Source organism: Apostichopus japonicus, chromosome 20 (assembly GCF_037975245.1).
Source record: "Apostichopus japonicus isolate 1M-3 chromosome 20, ASM3797524v1, whole genome shotgun sequence".
In the NCBI taxonomy this organism is placed as follows: domain Eukaryota; kingdom Metazoa; phylum Echinodermata; class Holothuroidea; order Aspidochirotida; family Stichopodidae; genus Apostichopus; species Apostichopus japonicus.
Genome location: NC_092580.1, coordinates 9794040 through 9811991, shown reverse-complemented (window position 1 = coordinate 9811991; position 17952 = coordinate 9794040). Strand labels below are relative to the sequence as shown.

The 17952-nt window shown below is 35.0% G+C and overlaps 1 protein-coding gene across 1 annotated transcript in view; it reads right to left on the bottom strand.

The window, feature by feature from the left end:
• Positions 1–10763, bottom strand: part of LOC139962130 (GATA-binding factor 2-like) — a 73944-nt gene extending 63181 nt beyond the window's left edge. Inside the window, exon 1 of the mRNA XM_071962053.1 lies at positions 9920–10763. The gene's annotated coding sequence lies outside the window, so the exon portion shown is untranslated. The remainder of the gene's footprint in view (positions 1–9919) is intronic.
• Positions 10764–17952: the final 7189 nt, after the last annotated feature.

The following is a 17952-nucleotide window of genomic DNA, read 5'->3' as shown; positions in this document are numbered from 1 at the left end:
GTGGGAAAATCACAACTTCAGGGGCAACTAAAAAGAAAACTAGAAAGAAAAAAAGAACCATATTTCTTGTTTTTTTTTAAGTTTTTTTGTGTAAATGATGTAAAATTTAATACATCTGTATTAAATAAGTCTTGTGGAAGTCCTCTGTGAACATTTTAAATTCCAAAACATGCTTAATAAATAAACTCACCGACAAAACAGAACAAAGAAAAACATTAAATTGAAAGACGTGAAATCTTGTCAAGTTAACCATGGATTATGATACGTGAAATACTAATGCACTTTTTCTGTTTCAATTTCTAAGTTTTTATAATCATATTATTCTTTTGAACTCACAGATTCTCTCACGTATTCCTTTGTTTCCTTAGTTAATATAGGGAATTTACCAAAATACACATACGCTCACTAGTTTACCGCTTATACAGTCATCATCATCATCATCATCATCATCATCATCATCATCATCATCATCATCATCATCATCATCATCATCATCATCATCATCATCATCATCATCATCATCATCATCATCATCATCATCATCATCATCATCATCATCATCATCATCATCATCATCATCATCATCATCATCATCATCATCATCATCATCATCATCATCATCATCATCATCATCATCATCATCATCATCATCATCATCATCATCTTTTCTGTTGCATCAATACGATATCAGAGACTTGTGTTAGTAATATGCTTTTATGTGTAAAAGGGCCTGACGTTTCGATCCTGGCAGGATCGAAATGTCAGGCCTCTTACTTTTACACATTCTCCTACACGGGCTCTTTAGTGGATAAAGCACTTTGCTAATAGTTTATTTTATTTGAATATGCTTTTATAACATTAATGTTCAAAAAGGAATCCTTTGACTTTTTCTTTTGCTGTATACCGTTTGATATAATTAAACTTGATTTTATAAGGACATTAAGTAGGACCATTTAACCACAAGTAGACATTCAGATCATCAATACGTACGTCACCAGCACTTAGTGCGGACTCGTGTGAAACGTGACCTGGTATAGCGTTATAACTAGTTTACAGGCCTAATATTTTCGCAAGTTTGTCGCCTCCTGAATCAAGTTCACACTCTTGAACTTTCAAAAAGGCATGAAAACACCAGCAAAAAAAATGTTCTCTAGCTCTCTAAATATTACCGGTGTTTGGACAAGCCCTTTAGTGAGATAACTCACGATTTTGCCCTACATCTGTTCAATGCCTTCTCGTTGGCTATTAAAACTCTCAACGGGACAGGCTAAAATTCATACATATCTTCGCAAGCAAGGTCCATGAAACAGCAATTGTCAATGTTGGCCGCGTGTCCGCAACAGCCAAACCTGTGAAATCTCTTAACTCTGGCAATACCAAGTCAGGCGAGCGGAACTAATAGCCCAAAATAAACCTTCCTAGTTTTAATCTTTCCCGCAGGGTAAAAAGCAATATGCGATAGATTGGCAATGACTTTGCTATAGGATTTTTTTTTATATTTTCTCATATTATATTGGCAAAAAGTGGAATAAAAACCTCAAAACCAGTCAGGTATGAAAATGGAGAAACCCCATAATATGGTATTCGCCACTCAATGTATAAGCCGTGACAGGGTAAAAATAAGAGAGAGAGAGGTGGAGAACGAGAAAAAGGACCTTTCATATAGTCTCGCAAATTTCAACTGGAGCAGAGAGACCATTACTAATCCTTCGGTCTTCTGTGATTCATATATGGTTATTATGTGTCGTATACTATACAGGGGAGTGGTCGTTTCCTTAGGCCATTATGCCATCTCCCATTATCCATCTTCCAAAAAAAAAAAAAAAAAAGACTCAAAGATTTGGGTTAACAATTCTCCTCAACTATGTATAAAGTTGTTCCTGTAAGCCATTTGGAGAATGTTGTTTTGAATTTTCATATCCAATGACATGATCAAAAGTTAGATTTTAGTAGAAAGAAAATGTGAATAGCCAAATTGTAGAGAGGAAGTCATAGCTCGAAAGGTTGAAACAATAAACTGAAGGTGCGCGATGCTTCTCACATATACATGATTAACGTATAACGAGATCAACCAAATGCACGATATTCAACGAATTTTCTGAACCTCCATTGAAGGTATAGTTCGGATTATTTGATGGCTTCCAAATACTTCAAACTAAATCTGTAAAATGCTAAGACTTTTTTTTTCTTGGTTGAAAGCGTTTTGGTTTTATATACTAGTGTCACATTTACTATATGTTAAACATGCAAGAAGACAATTTTAACCTCCATCACATCCACACCTGGACCCCTGACGCCCCCTTCCCCTGACGCCCGTCCCCTTCCCCTGACGCACTTCCCCTACCCCTGACGCCATTCCCCTTCCCCTGACACCCTTCCCCTGACGCCCTCCCTTCCCAAAGCCCGGTCATCTGGTATGATAAATGCTCTTGATCGTGATGAGTTCGTGAATGTTATGTAATAATAGTCGTGTGTCAAATGTACACAGTTTTCCTCCGTGTGAAGGATCTTGACCACGGTGAGCTTATTATCAAGTAGAAATAATAATCTTGCTGAAATTTACACAGCTTTCCCTCAATTAGTGGAATGTTATAAATACAAGATTTGGATTAGCTGTTGTTTTGTGTTCAGTCCAAGTATAATACATGACCAGATTCGGCACAGCTTGAAGTAAGCGTTACTGAATATTTGATATTAAAATATTCCCAAAACTTTCCCCAAATTTTCTCAAGTCGTGCCTGATACACTATAGGCTTCACTCTACATTGTGTTTAATTATCCAAATGTTTCTTGGATAAATGGACACTTTTTGAAGACTATTTGTAAAGAAAATTAAATCTCCTTATAAGTATAGTTTATCATATTTTGACGTAATTTTATTACAAGACCCAAACATTTTCTGTAAAAAGCTGAGACAGAAGTTGGTTTTATCCAAATAAGAAAAATATTTTGAAATGCAAAGAAACGTAGATAAACAGTCAAACATTCACTTAAATGATTATCTAAAAAGGGGGATTTCATATTTTAGTATTTGGGGTCTGACATCGTTTTTGGGGTTAATGTTTCAAAATGTTTTATTTCATTCAAGATAAAGAACTAACATTTCGGCACCTAAAAAATAACTGCATTTTGGAATATTTTTAAATCAGGATATACCCACGATATTTTCGACGACCCTGTTAACAGGTTAACAATTATATAACATTTAGCAAAAGACAGATATTGGGTACGAGATAATAACATCAACCTTAGTTTATTTTGGGTTCTGTATTGTGGACAATGGTTGTACGTGGGTTGAAACATTACAACATATTATATTCATGTAAATCATCCCGTATATGATGGAAATATGTCTATTTTACATACACAATTACTTATGGGTGTTTTAATGCGTCAAAAGTGAATGACACAAAGATTATACTCTCTGTTTAACATCAAATACGATGTCTATGTTATTTTGCTGGAAATGCTGGTTTTCTTCGATTTATCTAACGTCTGACGTCATATACATAAAAAACTCACATTGCCAGGATACATTACTCACATGACAACAAAATGTGATGGTTCTAATCAAATATTGATATAATTTGGTAAAAGAAAACTAGTACTATTCAGTATTCTCTGAATTGTTTTCGATTGAAATTCATGAAAATAGCTGATAACGTTACAAATTATTAGCCATGCACGATAGGACTATACAGTCAATCTAGATAACCCACTTGTAAAATGATTGAATGATGGATTGATTGAAGGTACAGAGAGTTAGTGTCAAGGGAATTCGTGGTTGAAGAGTTGACTTAAAAGCTCTCACAATTTCAGAATATAAATTATATCAGTGTCGATGTGAAGCTCAAGTTGGAAGTCAAGCAAGATGGCCACCACTAATCCAATTAATAGAAATAAATAGAAGATTGAACAGCTCAATTAGAATTATGTTAAGATCTACTACGAACTCTTAGACTGTATGTCTAAAATCTATGTCTTCAATCTATTAATTTAAAAGCTTCCATGAATGGTGATGGCTGATATACCTGCTTGACAAATTTCCAATTTGACTTAATAAAAGCCCACCATTTTTGTTGAAGAATTTAACATTAATAATGTGTAAATGAACATTTTTGGCATTTTCGAAAAATACCGTCAAATTGATCGATAGGGCTTAATGCACAACAATTAAGCCGTGTAGAAGAAAAAACACCCAATTTTCTCTCCTCTTTCATATCTAGAGGATAATTGGGGATTTAAAAGTACTTTTGTGTCACAAAAAGAAATTAATTGTGTGGATTAAAACAGATTTGAGCTAAGAGAGCAATCTCTGGCAACTGCAGGATTGTAGCTGGGTAATTAGATAACGATAAAGTCAAAATGAAGGCGACATTTGGTGCTAATTAAAAATTGATACGCTTCTTTCGTTACCAGACGTTTGCCTTAGGCTCTTTACCATCAATCTCAGTTGAAAATATTTTCAGTCGCTGGAATAAGTTTTGAGAAATGTTGTGTCAAACTTACGCACTCCAGATTGCTAAAGGTCCTCGGTGAAATATCCGCATATATAGCGAAGAAGCCTTTAAAGAATCGAAATGATAATCAAAGCTTTGTTTTAGTAGCCAATCAGAGGTAGTGTACTATCCAAACAACCGAATTCTTTCTTTCTTTCTTTCTTCATATTTTCTTTCTTTTTGGGTTAAGTGACGTATCTATGAATGATTTGGTGGCGCCCTTGAATAATTAATCAACCTTCCGACGGAAGTCGAGCTACAGCCATTTAGGGGAATGACATCTGCGTAATGAGAGAATTGGGAAATGCTTGAAACAAGTCGGTAGAAGTTGCCTGCATATCATAGATTCGCAAAAATCTATATCATATTAACATTAATGTACAGAAAGGGGAACATTAATGGACCGAAAGGGAACTGTCTCAAAGGGAACATTAACAAATGAAACATCATTTTCACTTTCCAAGTTTGAATTCACATTATTTCACAAAACGTAGACTTCCATTCATTTCTTGCAACTTACATCGAGAAAAAAAAATAACGTTTCGAGAAAATGAAGGATGATTGAGCTTTTACCAACCCCATTGGCAGCAGAGTATCTTGAGCCTACTTGACAGCTTGAAATACATGAAACTGGATGAACGTATAAATGATTAAAAAAACAAAGAAATGTTGAATGTTACTCTCAGCTGTAGGGTTGTATCCATAATTTGAAAGGGCATTAAATTCCAATCATTCTTATGATATCCTGACGTAAACTTTATCTATAATTTGGGTTTTACGGTAAAAACAAAAACAAAGGCTTAATATGCTATTTAAAATACATCTGCTGTCGGAACTGCTTTTATTTACTTCATTACAATGACGTACAAATTGGAATGTCCCTTAATTGTTATTTTATTTCAATTATCATAGAACACCAATTAAGCTTCTAAAGGAACCTAGAATCCACGCGTATTATAGGAATTGAGCCACGAAGTTATATATGTAACGTTTCCCTTGCTTTTGTATGAATATTTTGTATAACTCTTAGCAACGAATCAATAGAAAATGAAACTTTATTAACATTAAAAAACACATACAAGGCCAATGGTACGTTAACCTTTGATTCAATCAATGATCATAGTCATATGCGAGATAAATATAGTTTAATAAATATACCGATTGTATTGATGAAATGTACGTGTAGAAGTTATATCAATCATAGGTTTAATGATAACGAAAGTGTGCAAGATGTTCTGATAGGGCTCCATAAAGAAAAGAAAAAAATCACACGAAACACATATATATATATGTGTGTATATATATATATATGTATATATATATATATATATATATATATAATTGAAATCGCAGTGAGTTGGAAAATCCAGAACAGTGAAAAAAATTCCAGCCTTCACCGGGACTCGAACCCGGTCCTCCCGCTTTATATGCGGACACCTAACCACTAGGCTATGGACGCTGATTGTATGTCCAGAGGTTCGAAACCGGTATGGAAGGTCGTAATTCCACTAGGCGTTTGTCACCTGTATCGAACAATACTAGTTCTGTTTTGGTGACATATTTGCCTTACTCTATAGATCAAACATGATTCTAACCAACTCGAAATCATTTGTGTTTCCTATAGCTGGATATACATATATATTGTATCGGTAAAGTTGTTTTGTCATGTTCTTTTTTTTTAAAGTAACTTTGTAGTCTGGTATAATAAAACGGCGTGCATGGTGTGACTTAACAGGGAGAACAACGACAAAGATAATTCAGTGCCCGCGAGCAAAACGGTAACTGCTTATTCAAAGAATCGCAGATGTCATACGAGATATAGTCGGGTTTTACTATCAAATATAAGTATTTACAGTGTCATTACAATAATGCTGAAAAGGAGGAGAATATTACTAGCAAATGCACCAACTGTTTATGTGAATTTTTTATCTGCTGTAGTTACCAATACATTCACCCGTCATCAAGATACGTGCTAGATATGTACCAACTAACTAACTGACTGACTGACTCAGACTGACTGACCGACTGACTGACTGACTGACTGACTGACTGCCTGACTGACAGACAGACAAACTATATATATATATTAATATGTGAGTGTATGTTAGCTTTTGTAAGTGGGGGGAAATGGGTGGATCGATAGGATGAGGCAATATAAGTGGTGCGCAAAAAATGTTTGTTTACTATAGGTCAATGGAAGCTAACATCTAGTGTACATACTACACTTTAACAACTGAGTTACCTCAGCAGGATAAAGTGGAGGGTAAGAAGGGAGGGTGGGGGGGGGGGGGAGCTGGATCCAGCTAACCTCGTCGTACTGTTAACAGCATGTCACTGTTACAGTGTTTGAGTATTCTGTACCAGCGTAGTATTTTGTTTCAGAGAAATGTATCATTGTTCTCCTGGAAAAGTATTTTAAGTGAAACATGATATATTTCGCATTTTGAAGCCATATTATCTCCAAGTTGTATCTTATGTTCGTTTGACATGTCCTCGTGGGGTTGACATACAAGTTTAAGAAAATCTTTAACTTTTGATATGTGTACAAAAGAGATGAGGTTAAGTATTGTTTGGTTACGGTTAAACATCCCGTCAGTATCTAAACAAACTCTTTCTCCCTATAATAATTTGGTTTCAACCATCGACCAACGCACTGGACCACTTTGATAAACGAAACCATAGTCATCATGGAAGGTCATACTATATCAATATAGGGGAGCGCCGCCCACAGGAATTTTGTCGAAACAGGTATACTGGGTATATGTATATATTATATGTGTTTATGAAGTCCTCGCTCGAGGGTGTGAAGTTGTCAGTTTCTCTGCACTTGGAGTTACTGTTACAACCAAGTTCTGACTGACCAGGGTGAGAATGACCCAGGGGATCAATGCTGAGGTCACTTATCGAAATAGATGCCAAATTAGGGAGGTATATCATGTATATTAATTTCAATCAAATCAATCTTGATGACATTGACATTGCTCGGTAAAAAAGAAACAATTTAATACATTGTTTCATGTACAAGACTAACGAGGCAGCGAGCAAGCGATAATGTAGGAAGATATGTTCGTCTTTAAATAACACTGTTGACTTATAAGTAAATAAAATATCATGTTTTATTAGGCCTTTGTACAAAAGGCATTCGTTTTGACATTTCTAAACCAACCAATCAGCAACCGGGAGCTGCTGTTAGTATACCTGCTCGTATTATATGCAATATATGTTAAGCAGTGAGGTTTCTTAGATTGCCACTTGCTGGAATATTCATGCCAATTCTTGTAGGAAGTATGTCTCTATTTTTAATTTTCACGTTATGATCCCCTCTCTGGGATGTACCAATGATAGTGTCCTTGTAATTTCACCCTTCTCAGTGCTTTGTAGGAGAAATAGTCTGAAAGCCCAATTTGTCAACTTTAAAGAAAATAAACCTTCAAATAATTTCTTAATAAATGCCTACACGATCTTTAAATTGTAATATATTGTGATATATATATATATATATATATATATGTTTCTTACAAGCATGGTGGAGACTCAAACACCGACATGCCAAACATTTCTTTGAATCATTTTACATATACAGGTAATCACTTAACAATATATGAAGACAATGATACGTCATAATTATTGCTGACAATTAACCCATTGTCTTCTATTGTTTGATTATATTGTTTTCTTATATATATATATATATATATATATATATATATATATATATATATATATATATATATATATATATATATATATATATATATATATTGAATTGTAGTTTGAATTGTAGTTTACCATTTATTTATTTCTTAGTGCTGACAACACATATATTTCACAGCCCTCCGCCAACAGCCCACCCACTTTGTAATATCCTAAAATAAATCAAAATCATTCACAAATCGTTTTAGCACAAATCCCTTCTTTGTTTTTTTTTTCATTCAGAATGGAAAGATATTTTTAAGATATTTAAACTGAGTGTATATATTTTACTGATTGGCTGACCATAGCTTGCCTGAAACCCATTTCGCTGGGTAGCGATGCTCCATCTCTTCAAAGCATACAGATTTTTGTCCAAAAGTTTGATCTTTATCAAATCTTTTTCAAATCTTTTAATATTCAAATAACAAAATAAGGATAACAAAACTTTTTTGTTTCCGTTTAAATAACACTTACCTTTACGTTGTTCAGATTAAATTACAATGTTATTTTGGATTTGTGTATTATTATTTTGGATTTCTATGACGTATTCTAGGACCATGTCTCTAAGAAGACTAAAAGGTCTTAAACCATAATGAATCCCTGGTCGAATACATGAAAGGAAAGTAAACTCTGTAGTAACTATTTGTATTATTCATATAATTAACTAATTGCTAAATTGTAAGGTTGTACACATGCGTACATAACTATATGTAACTAACTATATAATTACTGTGGCGCAGATCCTGATAAGTCTTCTATGATAGTGGGGATTGATATTCAAAAAACTTTTTAACTCCTTTGAATTTTAATCAATTTCGGTAACATATTGTTAATTGTGATGGTTTTGGATTTTTTTTTTCTGAAGCAAGTCATATATCGCAAATGTATATATCACCTAAAAATGTGACATAAAAAGCTAACCATAACCTACAGAAAAAAATAACATGAGCAGACGGAAGCATAGATGATTGCTCAAGAAAAGAATTACGTTGTTTAAAATAATTTGACATCAATAAAATATTCACTGGTGAATGTAATTGTAGTTCTGTTCGTGCGAGAACTTACAGTTAATATGTCGAATATTTTTCTCATATTTACACCTGTTGCGATTATTTGGAGATATCTTTATTGTTAAGAAGTATATGGTTTACTCAGAGATATACTTTATTTTAAATATGGGCAGCTTTGAAGATAATAATATATTAAAGTTTAATTAAAATTGCACTTTTCTTTACATTAGTGGAAGCTTTAAAGAAACTAAATTTCAATTTTTAAGAATGTCTTTTAACATGAGAGAGAGAGAAAAGGGAGAACAAATTAAAGAAATGGAAAATGTAAAAATGTAAAATTTGAAAAATTTACAAATTTACAAGGCATGTGATTAAAAGCACTAGGCTACATGAAATGCCAGGGTGACCAAAATTCATAAATTGTGACGGAATGATTAACTACTTGCTAATTAATACAAACTATTTGTTAATAAGTATTCCTTGCGGGAACAAACCTAGGAGTCTGTATTAACTTGATTTATTGGGTACTTGCTTTGAGTATAATTCTCAAAGGCTTTGATAAAATTTGTAACCACATTAACAAGACATAACTAATTTAGAATCATATTTCCTATTGAAATTTGTATTATTTTATACCATGCACCGAGACAATATTTAAAATGAATGAAATATATCGTTTAAAAATACATTAAATTGAAACAGAGATCAACAACGTACCTGGTTCCTTCGTATACCGAGTGTTGATCAATGCGGCGTCTTCTGTTAAACGCAGAGCCTGAGAATCCTTTTCCGACCCGCGTTAAAAAATATTGCGAAGTTGATAAATAAGCATAGAAATTTGACAAATCCGCTAACGGTACACCAGTAACCAACGAAAACAAAACAACAAATATCATTGACTTTGCTGTTTCACTGTAAGTTTGAAAACCGGAATTAGCTTCTTGTGAAAATTGTTACGAAGTCAGATACGGTTGTTTGTCCATCGATACTATTAATTATCCTTTCTCTTAGGATGGAAGTCGACAATTAAAACGCTGAAGTTATAAGGCTCACACGTTGTTTTTTTTTATTAAGTTCTCGAACATTTAAACAAACCTATATATAACACATTGCATATATATATATATTTATATATACGTGCTAGGACAATAGATATCCTTTCGTGTACATTCCCTTACAGTCAAGGTCTATTTCGAAGCGGACCATGCTCTGAGAGTATATTTACTTCATTAAAAACGTAACCAACTTTTACCTGTGATATCTCAGTCTTTATCTAAATATCTAAAACCAATTAAATTGGGCTTTTCCAAGTCATACAGTTGTTTTATAAAGATATGTATCTTTACACAGCGACCCAACACAAGTGAGCTGCTAGCACATGTTGTTTGAGACCTCTGGATGGCATGTTATTATGAGTAGAATCACAAAAGTATTCTTGATTGCTCAAGTGTTTAGCTTATTTTTTCACAAGCAACGAATATATCTCACACAGCTGTTTTGTGAAGACGATCAAGAATAGCCCCCTTTCCTCTGAATCAGGGCAGTTTCAGCGGATTTTAAAGGCTCTCCAATATGGCTTCTCGCTACTTTAAGTTCAAAGTGCAAAATAAGGACTTTTGAAAGACAAATCTGTAGTGATATCAGATTTTAAGTTTGCCTCCCAGATCGAATATGACGTACGAGTGACTGACCAATCGAAATGCTTGATTTTATAGGCGGAAAATATCGTTCAATATATACATGTGCTTCAATGCAAGATGTTATAGGATTAGTGTTTTTCTTTGCTGTTAGGAAGTTAGGATTCTTTGACTGTTTTTTTTTTTCTAAAACTTGATTCGCGACTTCAAAGTTTAGGGTACCACTTTTTTAACAGGCGATCTTGGTAAGGTTGAGTTTGTTAGGATGTATCCACAGATTAAAAGAAGCACTGAGTCGATTATGATTGAGTTTTGTTTAACTTTCCATTGCAAAACATAAATATAAAAATGATATATATAACCCCACACACAAATATAAACTTTATAGTCCTCCGGTATTGCTCCATATATAGTAATAGAAAGCGACATCTTGTATTGGGTCACTGGTTTTCAACAATGTAGCCAATTGCATGTATACGGAGTATTGCACTAATTATGCTCGCAAGCGATCAAACTATAGCTCATCACCAATACAGTTCAGTTAGTGAACATCAAGGACGTCGAATATCCAGAGTGGGGAAGGGTGAAATTCTGGACCACTATAATCGGTAAACATTCCAAGATTTAAACGGTTAACAGGTTTGAAACGAAGACAAAAAACGGTTAAGAGTCCACATTAGACCATAAAACAGTCAACATTTAGGAGTTGGGATATGTTTTGACGAGAGAGCCAGGGAGTGGGGGAAACAATTTGATTGTTATTTTTTACTTCATGGGGTCATTTTGCCTTCCCCGGCAACCCACCCCTCTCCCCACCAGCTGACGTTCATATTAGTGTAGCTTATTATGTACGATTGGTAGGAAACATCAGTACGCGGCAAAGAAAAAGCAATTTGAAACCAAATTGATGGAGAGAACAAGGAAGAAATGTCCCCACCCCCATCCACGATTTTGTTTCAACTTTGACGGTAAATGAAGGAAGCACACAGTAAGCTTAGCTGATAAACGAATATTATGTTTCACCCTTCATGCGTGCGTAATGCCTGTCAGGTAATTTCACTGTACGCATATATGTCATATCATTATATCATGACTCACCCTACATATAACATTTGTTACCAACGCCCTCAAGTAATATAACTTACAGATGTAGAGGGACAAACCACTATTGGTCAAACTCTTGCCCCTGTCTGGTTCCCAAATAAAAAAATTAAGTAATAATGGACATCATTAACATGCAGTTGTTTGTGGCCCTTGTTGGGTGGTCATTAAAGAATTTTCCCTTCTCGTTTGGTCGTTTAAATGTTTAATTAATAACCTGCATCCCCTACACACAATTACAAGCGCCCACACACTGGCGTAAAGCTATTTTAATACGCATGAACAGGTCATCGTAAAATCTTTTGTTCGCGGGCGTCATTTTGCACACCTTGGCTTAGAATCATTTCCAAAGTGGTTCCATAGAAGGGGCAGATTACATAAGATAGGAATTGTCAATTATATACTTGTGTGTATATTTTTAGCCTTCATTTGGAGATTATAGGACCTTGACTCCCTGCTCCCTCCCACTCATCTCGTCCAGCCACCAACGCTAAATGTACCACTTATCCCTCCATTGGTTATTTTTAAATCCTTATGTTGGTTATCTACGATTTTTCTCTCTCTCTAGTTTTATTTTTGTAACAAGCATTTGTGTAAGGCTTACTTTTTTTCTGGGGGATCTGAATGATCTTAGCAATGACTTTTAGTGAAGTCATACTGTCTTCGCCGTTGGCTTATAGGATTGCGTAATATCAAGAAGTCTTGCGACACTGATATTAAGTTTACCAACTCTACACTGCTTGTTCGTATTAAGCCATACATACTGGAAGTTTATTTCTTTAGCTCTTTCATGTCCATAAGAGGAATGCATTATCTTCTGACACAAAAAAAAACAACTTCTGAACTCACTTTTATTGCTTCTCCATCATTTGTTCAAATTTAATCATAATGTTCATCATATTAACAATATTAATAATATAGTAAATTAGGCAGATTACGTAAATATAGTTTAAATATGTTATTAAGGAGAGACAAATCGTGCACCTATCGATTATTCTAACCTGTATTATGTTGGTATCCTATAAAAGATTGTACACAATAGTCTTTCATACACCACCTTTTGTGCATGCTTCTCTACGCAAGATGTTCCTTCTGTGGTCGGCTGAGCATGCATAGATATTCAGCTGCCCTATACGACTGGGGGTCAACCGACGGTGCCGACGGGCATACAGTAGATATTCTTACTTGAAAAGGGGGGAATTACTTTCCCTTTAAATACACCGAGGAGGCTGTCAGAGCCCCCGGTCTTTGCAATATGTGGCTGCCAAGGAATTCATTCGACGCTCGTCTCTCCTTCATAAATGGCAACTTCCCCCCATCTTGCTTAGGAGGGTAATATTTATTTGTTTATTTAGAAAGACAAAAGCCAATGCGAAACTAATAACTGGAGGCAAAAATCATCTAAAGAAGGGGATCATATGGACGCGACATGTGTCAGGCAAGGTGTGGATCTGAGACAAGTTCACATAGCGTGACTCCAGAATTAACCCGACCAAAGATTAGCTTAAAGAGGCCCAGATGAGTTAGGATTCCAAAGAATTACGAGCACATTGAACCAGAGAAATTATATTTTTAATTTAATGTTCACTATTGTGCCATATAGAGTGTATAGCGTACTAAAAGTTGCTGAAACTTTTCAAAAGTGCTTTTCTGAATGTTTTGAGACTCTAAACTGTCACAAGGCATTGGGGGTGGATAGGGGGGGGGGGTAGATTAGTTGGTATCTTCTTGCAGTGAGCGAAAAGACTTTGAGTGTATACCCATAAAGTGCTTAGTTAAACACACTTAAACATGAGAGCATGTTTAGTTGTGTTTAGAACTAGAATATGTGTAATTAACAGTACTATTGGCCTTTAATCTCTTAATGTTGGTGGGTTTGTTTACATCAGGTATTACGGCTGACGTAGACGTACGTCATTGGAATATTTGAAATCAAACACAAGTCGACAGCATATGTTGTAAATAGGCCTACTTTTCAAAACAAATATGAGTACTTATTGTTTATTGATAAAACCCACATTCATAGCAGATGTAATTAGAACTAACCTTAATTTGCTTATGAATATCTCAGCTGATGTTGTCAGTTAGCGTATATATCGTTACCAGTCCTATAATTGCACCAGTTATGGCTGAATATGTGTGAGATAATACACAGAGGTTATGTGAGAGTGAAAACGACTGGACGGAACGACTAAACGACGGAACGATTGGACGGAACGACTGAACGACTGAACTTGGCGGAACGACTGAACGACTGGACGGAACGACTGAACGATTTGACAGTTTTCTTTATCGAAGAGAATGGAACTCGCTGCGATCATAAATTTCATTTTAGACTCCGAAAAAAAACTCACTTACGTTTAAAGGATAACTTACAGCCGACAGCACGGTTTATAGACAAGTGAATAGGAAAAGGGACCAGGATGTGTGGAAAATTGAATATGTATGGTAATTTCCGGTAAAGTAACGAACATTACAACCTGCTTTGAGATATACCGTCATTGAGATTTGGATACCAGCACATTTAAGAGTATAAATATATTTATTTCCCTAGATGCAGTGCAAACAAAAAGTATGATAATAATAATAATAATAATAATAATGATAATAATAATAATAATAATAATAATAATAATAATAATAATAATAATAATAATAATAATTTATTAATAATAATAAAATAATAATAATAATAATAATAAAATAATATTTATAATAATAATAATAATAATAATAATAATAATAATAATAATAATAATAATAATAATAATAATAATAATAATAATCATAATCATAATCATAATAATAATGACAATAGTAATAATAATAATATTAATTAAAAAAATTAATCATAATAATAATAATTTTAAAAATTATAAGATTGTCATCTTTATTCTACTCATATCAAAGAACTCCCATATGGTGATCTGTGCAAGGTTGACTTTACCTTGGACGAAGTATACCAATGCGCGCCGAGCTTGAAAACTCTTCACTACGACAGACTATACTCTCATCTAAACCAAATATTCAACTTCTCTTGAGAGGTGTACTTGTGGTTTATGTGTTACAGTTATCCTATTAAGTTTTCTAGTCAAAACACATTTAACTTGCTCGTAAGCTTCTTTTTTTTCTGCTTATACTGTCAACTACCGTGAGGCCCTCTGCAGAGCGGCACTGGATGGATAAATTCCCCTGAGAACAAGTCTATATTTCAAGCATAATAACTGGTCTATTACCAGTCGCTGCTACCCCCGTGGGTCGTCACTGACCCCCTTTTACACCTCTGCATAGGACCCAAGTCGGCTCAAGTTGTCACAGTCCGTGTCTCCAATACACTCATGAGGGTGCACAAACCTGTAAAACGACCCATCGCCTGTCTGTTAACGTAAACACAGGGTAACAAGAGGTAGGAGATCAACGTATTTTGCTATTATAATTGCGGTAGTATTTTAACAGTGTCATATATTGTTAATTGCTGGAGGCGTTTGCCATGAACCAATGACATCTCAAACGCTCTAGGAGCTTACAGTGTATTCCGATTAATTAAAGAACATCTCAGATCATCTTGTAACGAACACATGGGTCTTTAACGCCGTCATGGTGACAACTCGACAAATATTATAAGACGGCAACGTTTTGTACTAAAATGCATTCTTAACGAGGATGTGACGATTAAATACCGTACATAAACATTTACACCCCATCAGCAAAATGAAAATTGGTTCCTTGTATATAACCATCATCATTTTGACAACTTTATGGAAACTTTAAAAACGTGACAACACTATTGCATTTCATGCAACCTTGATAATGTTTGTAACGGTTTATTAAGGTATTACATGGAAAAATTATTTTATATCATATATACTCAGTGGCGTAGGAAGTTACTTTTGAGTGGGGGGGCTGAAGACTGATGGCCGGCCGGGGGGAGGGGTCTAAGGGGAGGGGGTGTCCCCCTCCCCTTTGGATTTTTTTTGCATTTCCAGGTGGCCTCAGATGCAATTTGGTGCAATATAGCACACTTCAACACCCACTCCATTTTGTAAACTTAATTTTGTATTTTCACCTGGCCTTAGATGCAATTTGGTGCTCCAAATGAGATTTTTTTTCTCATTTGGAAATGAAAAAGGGGTTTTTTGACTTGCGAAGTGGGGGGGGGGGGCGGAATGATACTTCCGCCCCTCCACATTTTTCACTGGGGGGCTGGCGCCCCCCAGCCCCCCCGGTTCCTACGCCCTTGTATATACTTAGTTATGGTCTAAACCGTGTTATGTTACTCTTAAAGAAATATGACATTGATGATTTGGTTCATATAAATTAATAAATAATTCTATAAAAGGGATTTTGCGCCGATAATTTGTATACATACGCATATTCGTCATCTTGAAGTACTCCATGTATAATGGGATAGACCTTTTCATTTCTCATACACCTAAAGCACATTTATTATTATGTTTTACAATTTTACGCAAAGACATTTCTTCGACGTATCTGACAAATGTTCTGCATAGCTGCGCTAGAATAGGGTTCATTCATGGTTTCTACATGGAAGAAACCACCGAGATGTTCTGGGCTCTATAACATGTGAAAAGTCACTCCCTTTGTCAAACTGACGAAACTATCGCATGTTAAGACAACCTTAGTCCGGTATATGTGTGACACTCTTTATCCTGATTTGTTGATGTTCGTACGTAATATCTTGTAATGTATAATGGATGAACAATTCAAGTGTCCTGGTATCATTGTCTTTCAAAACCTTGATAAAATATGTTCAAAACTTAAAACCTGTCAACATTTGGTCCGTTGGCATATTCAGCCCCAGGCAGATTTCTCAACCGTTTGATACTCAGAATACAGCAAAATTATATGTCATGTAACTTCAATGTGTTACATAAGCCAAATGATATAACGAAAGACCATACATCCTCTTGAAGATGAGACATATGAACAAAAGGCTTCGCAGGCCACATGGGCCACATCGAGATCCAACGTTCCGACTAATGGGTTTGCATCGATACATATTGTTACTTCTTACAAGCAAAAAAAATAAACATAATAATTATGATATAGCGATATTTACTTTGTATTATCTCAAGCGGTCGTCGTTCCATCAACTTCCGATGTCCCAAGCTTAAGATGTCATTTTTTTTACCCTATATTTTGCAACAGATCCTTCTTCCGGATAAAATATTTCCTGAAATGGCAGAAACATTGCATGGTAACAGCTCCCGGCAAACCTAAAAATCACCAACAAGCAGAAAAAATTACGAACGCGAGCACGAAATACCGAGAGAGAGAGTAAGAGAGAGAAAGACAAAATACAAAGTTCCGACATAAGAAAAAGAAAACGCGGTTGTGACCATTTTTCAGCTCAAGCGTTGCTTATCGGGTGTTCATCTTCATACGAAAGCACTAAAAGCACTCAGCTACTGATCAGTATCTGGAAAGCCCGCTGACAGCGACGCGATTGCGGGCTCAGATACTGATGCAAATTAGCCCGAGCCTCAAAAAGCAGGAATAAAAACCAGTAAAGTACAAGTTGTTTCCAACGATGCTGACAAAATGTAACCTCTTCTTTTGCTTTCGTTTAACTTCCTTCAGAAGAGAAAAAGAAGAAGAAAAAATGCCGGGAGATTTCTCTCTAGTGTGTTGTTTCCCGTCTTAAAACATTTTAGTGTCTGTAAGAAGAACGTGGAGAGGAAGAGAATTGATTAAAATTTCATGATCTTTATGGGGGTACATGCTTAAAATTCACTTTGAAGCGCTCCCAATGCGATTTGGCCACCAAGAGACTTCTAGGGGGGAACTACAAAAGTCTTATAGGTTTCTTTAAGTTAAAGTCAAGAAAAGAAAGGTTAAAAGCTTAAGAAATAAAGAACAAAACAAAATCATAAAAGTTAGTAGGAAAACGTGAAGATTTGATACAAAAAAAAAAACGGAAAGAGAACAGAACAACAAAATGATATATTGGATTAAATTACGCGGCAAGTTCTAAATCGTTACTTCATTTGG